This window comes from Cyclopterus lumpus, chromosome 4, assembly GCF_009769545.1.
Source record: "Cyclopterus lumpus isolate fCycLum1 chromosome 4, fCycLum1.pri, whole genome shotgun sequence".
NCBI lineage: Eukaryota > Metazoa > Chordata > Actinopteri > Perciformes > Cyclopteridae > Cyclopterus > Cyclopterus lumpus.
Window position 1 is genome coordinate 21,428,773 of NC_046969.1, and position 12,212 is coordinate 21,440,984.

Consider the following 12,212-nt stretch of genomic DNA (forward strand, 5'->3'; position numbering starts at 1 on the left):
TGTCAACATCCTCTAATGTCTGAACATGTCTGCACACGCCGCCTGTACGTCCAGTGAGGTCGCCACATCCAGAGCCCTGCAGTTGGCTTGTCGGAACCAGAACCGGTTGAGTCGACATTTTTGGTCGCAAAGTCAGTTACGCAACTACAAAAAGATGCAATGTGAGGACAGAGCGATAGAAAAGATCCACAAACAAAATACAAAAAGCAGCACAAAAAAAAAAAAAAAGATGCAAAGCGACCGCAAAGAGACGAGAAACGTCCACAAAGAGATGCCCAGTGACGAGACGAGACGCAAAACGACTACAGGGATGCAAAATGACCAAAAAGTGATGCAAAAACGACAACAAAGGGACACAATAAATGACTATAAAGCGATGCAAAACTGCCACCAAGAGACGTTTTATAAACCTGCTCCACGTCACACAACATTTACACATTTATTTGTTAAAATAAGCAAATACAATCCGTCTCACAGGTGTCCCTGTTGCTTTTATAAATTTTTCTTCACATCTCTTCTGACTTTTCTCTCCAAACCAGTTTAGTAATGTATGTATGGCAGTCCCCACATACAGCCGGGTCACAGGGTGTCAGTTTAGTGGGTTTGTGTGCGTGCTTGTGTGCGACAGTGTGGAAATCACCGTGATTGCAGATCCTGTGAGAAATAGACGACAAGAGCCTGACCCGCTGTGTGTCCAGTTGTACTGCTTCTTGCACTGGAAAATAGAAAAATGCTATATTTGTTTGGAATATTTTAGCACAGCAGATATATATATATATATCCATATAGAATGAAAACTAACATAAACAAGAAACCATCTCAGAGAGCGAGACAATGAGGAGAAACGGAGAGAAAAAGCCGAGTCGATGTCTCGACAATCTGAAGACGATACTGAAAGGAGATCTGCCCTTTCCAACACTCGCTTCCATGACAACCGCCGCTGACAGGGCCCCGGACCCCATGGCTGGTCTGTAATGAATCATTTGCTTTGAAAGTGCGGTAACACCCACAAATGTACACCTGTGTGGATGCAAAAGCTCTCTCTCACACACACACACACACACACACACACACAAACCCAGCGGTGTTCTCCTCTTACGCCAGATTGACTTTCAGGCAACGCTTGTTTACCACCAACAGGAACAAGGGTTGTTTTTCAGCTGGAGCCTGTTGACCCGAGCGAGAAGTGGACTGTTAAGCTAACTCACCATTGTGATGGACGACCTACCCTTGATTACTGGTTTTCGAAGCCACACCTGGAATCTGCATGCCCCAATGGCAGGATTGATACCGCGACATACGTGTTGTGCGCGTCATGTATGTCAAGTAATAATTCCTGGCATGCCACTTCAATAATGTGTGATCCGTAAGCTCGTTCGACAGCTGCTTAGGGAGAAGGAGACGAAGGAGACGAGGACGCTCGGCGACACCCTTTTAAAGAAGCAGCTGACGGAGCACCTACGATGCGCTCGTGTTATCTCTGGGAAAACGTCGACGCTCGACTTCATGATGGCCGACGTGTGTTTTGGTCGAAGACATAGAAAATTAAGTTCACACACACTTCTTAAATCTTAAATTATACCCATGGCCGCTCCGTGTTCTTGGCCTGTGGCAATCGGAGTGTTTGACAAACCCATCATCATCTTTTTCTCCTTTCCTCTCACACGGCCTCCAACTAGATGGTGTTCTGCAGGAATGCGTTCTAAAACCCACAAAATGAGTTGGCATTTCTTGCACATCCGGTTCCCTCATCTCAAAGTCGATTTTTTTGAATGGGTTTTTGGTTACATGCCTGAAATAAAGGTCTGTGGTTAACACAAGCTTACGATATTTTTATATTGTGTTCCCTATAGAAAAGATGTCAGTTAAAACCCTCTCTTTGTGAAGGTCTTCGGTGTCTTTTAAAAAGGCCCCCGTTTTTGCCACGGGGCTTAATTTATGGAATAATCTATAATCAAATGGAAAAAAATCCCATTGGCCTTTTGTCACGTGGGAACCAGTGAGATGCTAACTTCTGATAAAAAATACGTCGTCCCTGCAGCACTCCTTCCCCTCGCAGCTCAATGCGAATGCAGTCATGTAATCACACTTTGCAGATCATTCAATGCAAAATTAAAAAGCACACATTATTAACCGGCTATCCCGGTAAAGGTTCAGAGTTATTTAAAAAAAAAATTAAAAAAACATTTAAAGAAATCTGTGCCATTATTATAACTAATTAAATACAAAGGTGTTCAGGGACCTAAATAACACCTAAGTGACCTCATTATTAGCTAGTTATCCGTCTCACGCTAGCTACATACAGCGTCAAGTAAAATATACTTTTTAAATGATCACCACAAAAGAAAAAAGGCTAAAGTAACCCGAATGGCGTTTATGACATACACCAAAAAATAATCAGATAATTTGTGAACCTTTTTTTCGACATTACAAATGATGTTTTACCTCCAGACACACAGAAGGCTGTGTCCCAAATGTCTATTTCACTATTTAACCCTGGTTGTAATTTTACAACGTCACTTTTGTCTCTCCAAAAAACACATTTGCAAAAACTTTTTTTGGGGAAAGACCACATTTTACATAGTCAATGGGTCCTATTGTCTTGCCTTGCAATGCTATTGGATCGTAAATGTGTATATAGGTCTGGCCATAAGGCCCTGAACTCACTCTACCTGCAAACTTTCCTGGAAGCACATCTCCTTGTTTCATTCAACTGGATATATCAACATTGAAGTAAGTAAATTCCATGAAATATTTTTTTGGGTGATTGTTAGAATATGTAGTTCATGTAAATACTAAGTTGTTGTGGAATTAATGAATCACATTAGATTTTCAGCTTGTTATGTTGTAATTTTACAACGTTGGGTGAAAATGGTATAGCTAAAATAGCATGTGCACCTTGCACACTACATGGAGACATTCCACTTCTTGGATGTTCAGATACAGGATAAATACTTACAGAAATATAATGTATTTGATGATTCACACTTTGCAAATGGGTTATTTGTTATAATTTTAAGTTTAGACCAGATTTGAATCATTCTAAATGGGTTAGGGTAACCCTAACCCTATGTTATTTCTATGTTCGCAGCGAGATATAGTCAACTGTTTTTTTTATCTAGACTTTGTTGGTTTGCCCAAATATCTTCTTGTTACACAAGCCAGATAATGTTTGTAGAATGCTTTGGAGGATGGTTGTTCAGGGACAAGTGTAAATGTTTTTGAATGTGGGGTTGCATGTATGGTGCATTGGTCAGGGAGAGGTGTAAATGTTTTTGAATGTGGGGATGTAAGAGTTCTGGGGGGCTTGTATTTTCCTTTTGTAAATGTAAGTAGAGAACACATTAGGCTAGCCAGACAGTGTTATTTATCCAGTTCTTTTTATTCCAGTTTTTATCTTTTTAAAATAAATGATGATTCATAAAAATATGACTGTTGGGTGATTATTATTAATTAAATGTACTGTAGTGCTATGTAAGCAATACACACTCCAAATTAACCATTAGTTGTTTTGTGTATTTGTTCTGACAGTTTGAGAGCAAATGCGGAAATTCTGCTGCCAACTAGGCAACGTTGCAATATTACAACGTTTCCCTAAAAACTTACAAAAACATTTTAAAATGAATCCTTCATTATCTGCATCAGAAGACTCTTACAACATCATCTGACTTAATTATTATTTCTATGCTTGGATCTTACAGGGTTAAAGGTGAATTAAGAAGAGCCATCGCCATGCTGTTGAGGATTTGCTTATCCCTGATGAATCATGGTGATATGCCTTATGTTTTGACCTACTTACTAAAACATGACTCACGTAAGCATGAACGCACTTAAACAGGAGCACGCCGCTGCCTTTCACCGACGTTGCAATCTAACATCTCTGCCCATCTTGCTGTCACATGTTTCTCTGTCTCTTTCCATCTGTCCTTTCTCCTGCTCGGGAGCACAAAAGCGTTCGACTTCTTCAAAACCCATCATGTCCATCCGTGTCCCGTTTTTTTCTTTCTTCTTCATTTCCTTATTATTTTTAAATTCTTAAATGTAATGTGCCCTGCTATTTTTATTTTATTGTATTGTATATATTGTACACATGCTTGCTGCAGGCTGCTGCTACAAAGACATTTCCCCCCTGGGGATGAATAAAGTATATCTAATCAAATCTAATCAGTGCCTCATTTCTCCTCCATCCTCGAGCATGTTACACAAACTGTGGTCATCCACTTATAGTCATGCCTTTCACTTGTCTGCTTATGAAATCACTCTCTCTCAAAAAAACAACAACACACAGTTTCTGTTGCCAGACACCGTTGGATATTTCAGTAAACAAACTAATTAGCCTTCAACGCCGGGTTTAAACTACAATGATGTCATTTTTCTGTGTTTCTTGTGTTTGTATACGTGCGCTTCAGAGATTTCTACAATAAACTGCATTGTTTAAAGCACAATGCACTCTCTCTCTGTTGCCTCAATGCGTTTCCCCTCTAGAATAAAAACAAACGTGTTGTCTCACAGGCTTTGTACAGGAGATTGTTAGATTATTTTGTTTGGTGACTCCAGTTTAAAACACTCTCTTCTCTCAGCAGGAGAGACGTGCCTTTGTTTATGTACGTCCCCCCCCCTCCTCTGGTTTTATTAGTCATGTGGCGAGGATTGTTTTGAATAATAACCCACTGCAACTAAACTCCAACCTCCCTGGTGATGAGAAGTGTGAAGGCACTTTGGGCTCCTTACGTAACAGACATCCACACAAGCCCTTTTTGGCACAGCTGCTCTCTGCATCAGATGTAAATGAGCGCCCGATGATTATAATGAGCGCATTATGATTCTGTTCATGTGTGTTTGGGAACTCGGGCATTAATATTCTCTCTAAGCCGGATTAATCAATTGAACACACACAATTAAAGTAGCTCCCATTATGCAACGGAGAGGGCTTCTGTGCAGCTCTGTGCAGGTCGGTTTTATGCCCTGGGACATCTTCGTCGTGCAATCTTAGCGTTTTCATTTTGATACTTGTTCCAAACTCCAAACAGGTTTTGGAAGATTAATTTGATGTGTGACATTTACTCAGGTCTTAGAGCCAAATCCCGGCTCTGGAAAACGAGTTAATCAGAAAATCAAGCAGCTTCTCTCCTTAAGACTGTGAAGGAGAGGAGGCACAATGTGTATAATCGATCATTTAACAATGACATCGACACTTTTCATATTAATTGAATACATTTTTTTTGGTTTACAAAACTCTGCATGGTCTGTTCCTCTGATGTCTGCAATGTGTGAGCCAGGAGGGCCTCTTTGAAATGTCTTTTAGAAAACACATCTATGTCTTTAAAAAAAAAGAAAAAGATCTATATTATTTTAGCCCTGCAACAATTAATTAATTTATCAGAAATTATTTTTGTCACCATCTATTTGAATTCTTAGGACTTTTCATATAATTCATCGTCTTTCCGATTTCAAATCTATCATTTTCTATTTTCGACAACCGTTTGATTGGCACACATTAATATGAATAGTGCTTTACAGATAAGATGTGAACAGATTGGTTGAGGTGTAAACCAAATGGCGTGAATATACGTGTGAATATATGTTGATGTAGTTATATAGATTATATAAACTGTATACCTTTAATTTCACTGGCTTGTTGTTGCGGTCCCTCACAGTAAACATGGGATCATATTTGATCGCTGACAGGTAACATATCATATGTGGGAGAAAAGGGAGAACAAAGGTGAAAGATGGAGAAAGGGAAGAGGGGAACAGAAGAGACGGCACCTACTTACAGGCTGTAATTCATACACATCGCCATCATATTTCACAACAGTAGAGCGTTCAACGCGCCGTTTTTTTTACTCCCAGAATAACCTGCAGCTTTAATATCTTTATTTGCACGTTGGAGAGCAGCAACTCTGTGCACTCCACCAATCTGTGGCGGCAACTCTGTTATTCTGGAAGTGACGCCATCCATCTTTCAATACAGTTGTGAGAGGAGCAATGAACACATCGATGCATCAATGAAAAAACAAATACAATATAGCAGGAGGCATCTTTTTTTTTTTAAATGTGTCCTGTCAATTGCACAAATTGGATTGTTGGAGGAATTCAGCTGTGGATTTATTATTTCCTGCTCATAAACCCCTCAGTAATATTCAGAGACATCCCCAGGAGCTAAAAACTAATCTCTGGCCAGCTTCAATATGGAGAGACATTAGGCGAGATCAGAGCAACGCTTTGTGTTTCTCGTGAGAGTTTCTAGGTTACCTGAGTAGGAGGAAAGGCTTTTTAATGCAGTGTTAAGTTTACACCACCTAGAAAACACAAACCAGTGGTTTCTTAAGTGAGAATAGTGTTGAGGTTTAATGATTTTAAAGGGTCCTTTCACCCTTTCCTCTGAGCCGTAGGGCTGTTTATCAATCAAGATAGTTTTGGAGACATCCACCGTAGAGATGTTTGCCTTTTTAATGGGACTATTACTACATACACGGCACTTGGCTTGTGGGGCTCAAAGTGACAAAAATGTATTTGACATTCTCAAAAGCAATGTCTCCTTCCAGTAATAATCACGCTGTTATTCAAGATAATCCACAGACCTTGTTGTCAATAGTTCCTCCATGAAAAATTTCCTTTAGATTGATGAAGTGAATTACTCAATTAATCAGGTATTTGAAACAATTGATCAAACTGAATTACTTTCTTTAGCTGCCCGCTATAACCGAGCTGTTTATACCAGTGCAGTCCTGTAACACAGTAATTGCAGCGTCTATTATTAGCTGGAACACATAATGTAATGTAGGCATTAATTACTTCTGTGTGGAGGATTCCTCATAACAGTGTACGTAAACAATCCCTCATTAGTCTGACCTCATGCTAATTAAGGTGTGAATAATAGATCAAACTTTGTCCCCGGACAGTTTGACTGAGGTCTTTTTATTTTTCTTTCTTTCTTGTTGTTGTAGTTTCTCGGATGTTAAAGGCCGGTCTGTGTCACCGTTCAAGACACAGACCAGACAACAAAGATATTTGTGTTTTCCCATCACAAACTTTGTGATTGTTCCACATCTTGTGATTGTGACTTGTGATCGGTTGTGCAATCTGTGGATAAAAGAAATAAATGGATTAAGGACAGTCAGAGAGGGAAGAAGAGAGAGAGGGAGGAGAGAGAGGGAGAGAGAGGGAGAGAGAGCGAGAGGGGGGAGAGGGAGAAAGAGAGAGAGAGGGGGGAGAGGGAGAAAGAGAGAGAGGGAGAGAGAGAGTGGGAGAGAGAGGGAGAGAGAGAGAGGGAGAGAGAGGGGAAGGAGAGAGAGAGAGGGGGGGAGAGAGAAAGAGGGGAAGGAGAGAGAGAGAGAGAGGGAGAGAGAGAGAGAGGGGGGGGAGAGAGAGGTGAAGGAGAGAGAGAGAGAGAGAGAGAGAGGGGGAGAGGGAGAGAGAGAGAGTGGAAGGAGAGAGGGAGAGAGAGGGAGAGAGAGGGGGGGAGAGAGGGGAAGGAGAGAGAGAGAGAGAGAGAGGGGGAGAGGGAGAAAGAGAGAGAGGGGAAGGGGAGAGAGAGAGAGAGAGGGAGAGAGAGGGGGGGAGAGAGAGGGGAAGGAGAGAGAGAGAGAGAGAGGGGGAGAGGGAGAAAGAGAGAGAGTGGAAGGAGAGAGGGAGAGAGAGGGAGAGAGAGAGGGGGGGAGAGAGAGGGGAAGGAGAGAGAGAGAGAGAGAGGGGGAGAGGGAGAAAGAGAGAGAGGGGAAGGGGAGAGAGAGAGAGAGAGGGAGAGAAAGAGGGAGAGATTTTAAGGCTTATAATCTTCAAACATATAAAACCACATGTTAACATTTACCCAAGAAGAAAAAGAAATAGGAATATTTTTATTATATCCTTAAAAAATGATTTATTCTTGTACATTAGTCAGATGGGAGGACGACTGGTATCAAAACAGATTTCCTCTACATAAACTAATTATTAAATTCTGGGTGACGCTCAGTCCCTTTCTTGTTATGTTTCAACCTTTGCAGATGAAAGCGATGATAAAATGTGTAATTTGTTCGTTGGGTTATTAGACAATAAAGAGTCTCACATCATTTAAAACAACGTTCGGGTGAAACACGCACATATCTGCTCGTGTGCTGTCGTCGACTGTTCTCGTCTCATGTGGGAAGATTGTTTTTTTTAATTCTTTTTATACGTATAACAAAAGCTAATGAAATGAGGTGATGTTGCGGTTACTCATCTGCTCTAATGTGAATGAACAATCAGGGGAAAATACACCTGGAGATAATAAAGAAAAGTCCTGGTAGCTGTAATCAAGTATAACTTAATCTCTTTAAAAAAAAAAGAATATAGAGCTCTCTGGCTCTAAATACAACTAGCGGTTTGGATTTGGAGAAGCTGGTTCTCATCAATGTTGGTCCGACTGTGTACGTACACCCATCGTCATTATCTGATCGCAGCCCACGAGCGGATAAAAAAAACCGTGTTTTAAAATGACCTTTCTCAAGCACTGTGAGATGAGAAGCACACGCCGATATTAGAAACGGGCGCGATGCAGCTCGTAAACCAAAAGAGGGGAAGTCTTACCGAAGAGCACCGTCCTCTTGCAAACAGGGCGAGGCCGTGATCTCTCTCATCCTGTTATGTGTGCAACGCAGAGCGGTGATGAAATGAGGAGTGACGACGACACATGATAATGGAGACGCCACAACGTGAACCTATTGTGCACATGTGAACGCGCACCAACCCGGGGAAACTGTTACGAAAACCTGCGTGTGTACATTGTTCCCTAACTACGTCGGTCTCAACCCACACCCCCTATATAACACCACACCATATGGCCTAGAAGGGGAATCCCAGATGGTTTGTTTGAATATATTTCATAAGATCGACATAACGAACCTGACCCGAACCCTATTCAATGCAGATTTACCTCAAACGTGCATTCTTTTTAATGACCAGCAGGGGGGGGGACTCCTCTAATTGCATAAAGCAGTCATTGTATTAAAGTCTATGAGAAAACGACTCTACTTCTCACTTGTTTTGTTTCCTCAGTTAATTATACATTGTAAACATCAATCGCTAGTTTCAATTCTTCTTCGATCCAGCGAGATGTTATCGACCATGAAGCCGGATATATATTTTACGGCGTGGCTACCTTGTCGCCTCCGCGGCTTTAAACCACTCTTTCGCTCCGTAAAGATGGAATAATGTCTACGGCTCTGTGCGTTGCAATCCTGCTGATAACTGGCATCCCAACCCACAGCGTTGTCACGGAAACACAGTGCACACCCTAACCCCCCCCCCCCTCAACCCCCCCCCCCCACACCCCCTCCGCGGCTAACACCGTTAGCTGTTTCCCCGCCGGCTCAGTCGTCGCCATGTTGAGAGCCGTGCGGAGTCAATCCCTGCTCTGTATTCCGCATCGAGACCCTTTTAACAATCCATGTAATAGAATAAGTTCTATCATTTCTCTGTAGATTTCAAGAAATCAATTTAAGGAACATTATCTCTAAGCCCGCCGCTGTGACGGCGGCCTGATTCCTGTGTCTTAAAAAGCGCTCAGTCAACGAACGGTGAACCAGAAACGATTCCCGGACTTTCAGGTGAGCGGTGAAGCGGAGCTGACCGGGTCACAGAAAGAGAGAGAGAGAGCACTGTCTATCGGTCCCGTTGGTCTCGCTTTCAGAGCGCGGACGTCGGGACGGCCGAGATAAGACGTATCTCGGCGAAGGATCTGTGACGGCTCGGTTTTCAATTAATCCAGCCGGCATCGTGTTTCAGCACATCGGCACCACAGATAATCTGCCACCTGACACACTGACACAGTTATATAGTCACAATATGTAAGTGCATGGAGCACACACACACACACGCTCATACACACACACACACACACACACACACACACACACACACTCACACACACACACACACACACACACACACGCTTGCGCACACACGCATACACACACGCACACACACCCACGCTCACACACACACACACACACGCACACACACAGACACACACACACCCACGCTCACACACACACACAGACACACACACACCCACGCTCGCTCTCACACACACACACACACACACACCCACGCTCGCTCTCACACACACACACACACGCTCACACACACCCACGCTTGCGCACACACGCACACACACACACACACACAAACACACACACACACAGACACACACACACCCACGCTCGCTCTCACACACACCACACACTCACGCTCACACACACACTCACACACACACACCCACCCACCCACGCTCGCTCTCACACACACACACACACACACACTCCCACGCTCGCGCATACACACCCACACGTTTACACACGCGCGCGGGCTCACGCTCACACCCACACACACGCTCACCCACGCCCACGCACACACAATCACACACCCACGCTCACACACACACACACACGCTCACTCGCTCTTACACAAACACACACATGCTCACACACACACACACACACACGCTTGCTCTCACACACACACACGCACACACACCCACGCTCACACACACACACACACACACGCACACACACAGACACACACACACCCACGCTCACACACACACACAGACACACACACACCCACGCTCGCTCTCACACACACACACACACACACACCCACGCTCGCTCTCACACACACACACACGCTCACACACACCCACGCTTGCGCACACACGCACACACACACACACACACAAACACACACACACACAGACACACACACACCCACGCTCGCTCTCACACACACCACACACTCACGCTCACACACACACTCACACACACACACCCACCCACCCACGCTCGCTCTCACACACACACACACACACACACTCCCACGCTCGCGCATACACACCCACACGTTTACACACGCGCGCGGGCTCACGCTCACACCCACACACACGCTCACCCACGCCCACGCACACACAATCACACACCCACGCTCACACACACACACACACGCTCACTCGCTCTCACACAAACACACACATGCTCACACACACACACACACACACGCTTGCTCTCACACACACACACACACACACACACGCTCACACGCTCTCACACAAACACACACATGCTCACACACACACACACACACGCGCTCGCTCTCTCACACACACACACACACAAATCTCGGACAAATGACACAAATGACACTAAGACACAAAAAAAGGTTAAGCGAATACTAACACAATCTTAAAAATAGCATTTTAACGCTTGCAATTGAATGCATTGACACACACGTGGGATTCAGGGACATGAAATTGTTGCACTTTTATTTGATTCGCACATATAAAAAGTAGTTTTCAAGTGGCTGAGTGGACAAACAACAATATTTATGTTTTAACATGAAGAGGAAACAGCACAGCATGACCTCCCAGAATCCACTCAAAGTCCAGTCACGGTGGCTCACTTTACTGCATTTTGACATCTTGCTTGGCAAAGTGCACCTGCAACGCGCTGACCCCTGACCTGGGTTTCCATGGAAATGCCTGGTTGCCTCACCAACAAGCAAAGCGGGACAATGGCAGAGGTAATCTCAGCGTCACATAAAGCAGGTAAACACCTTTGTGTGCTGGAGCGAAGAAAAAAAAAAACGAGGACAATTTAGTGGAAAATTGAGAAAGAGATTGAGGCAAAAATGAAGGTTTCATTAAAATAGGGACCCGAAACGGGACAAAAGAGCCCATCAAGCGAAGAGCATTCTGCTCCACTGCCCCGATAAACTCTTTCATCAAGTTTAAATGTGTGTCCCGCAGCCTCGTCACAAAGGCAGCTCATATAACAGAGAAAACTCTGACTTCATTCATTTAAAAAAACAAACATCGCCCTACATACAGAGGTTTGATTAAGTGTGTAAATGAATTATAGCAGTTAATGACATTTAACTGAAATATGATCACTATTTATTCTAATCTCATTGACTGCAAAAGTATCTAAAAATCTAATTGTGTCTTTACACCACCGACAGAATAATAATACATTTATTTAAAAGAAAAACGTTTTCTTTGAACACTGCAGTGCAGTAATGATACGATATCAGACTGGAGGATAATTGGCTAATTTATGAACGACGCAGTGTATTGTCTGTCAAAAAGGAGTTTGGGGGACCGTGTTGATGTTCCAGACACTTTGATATGCAAAACCTTCTGTTCTGTCAAAAGAGGCTAATTTTACAAAACTGCACCATGTGAGAAAAATGATCAAACT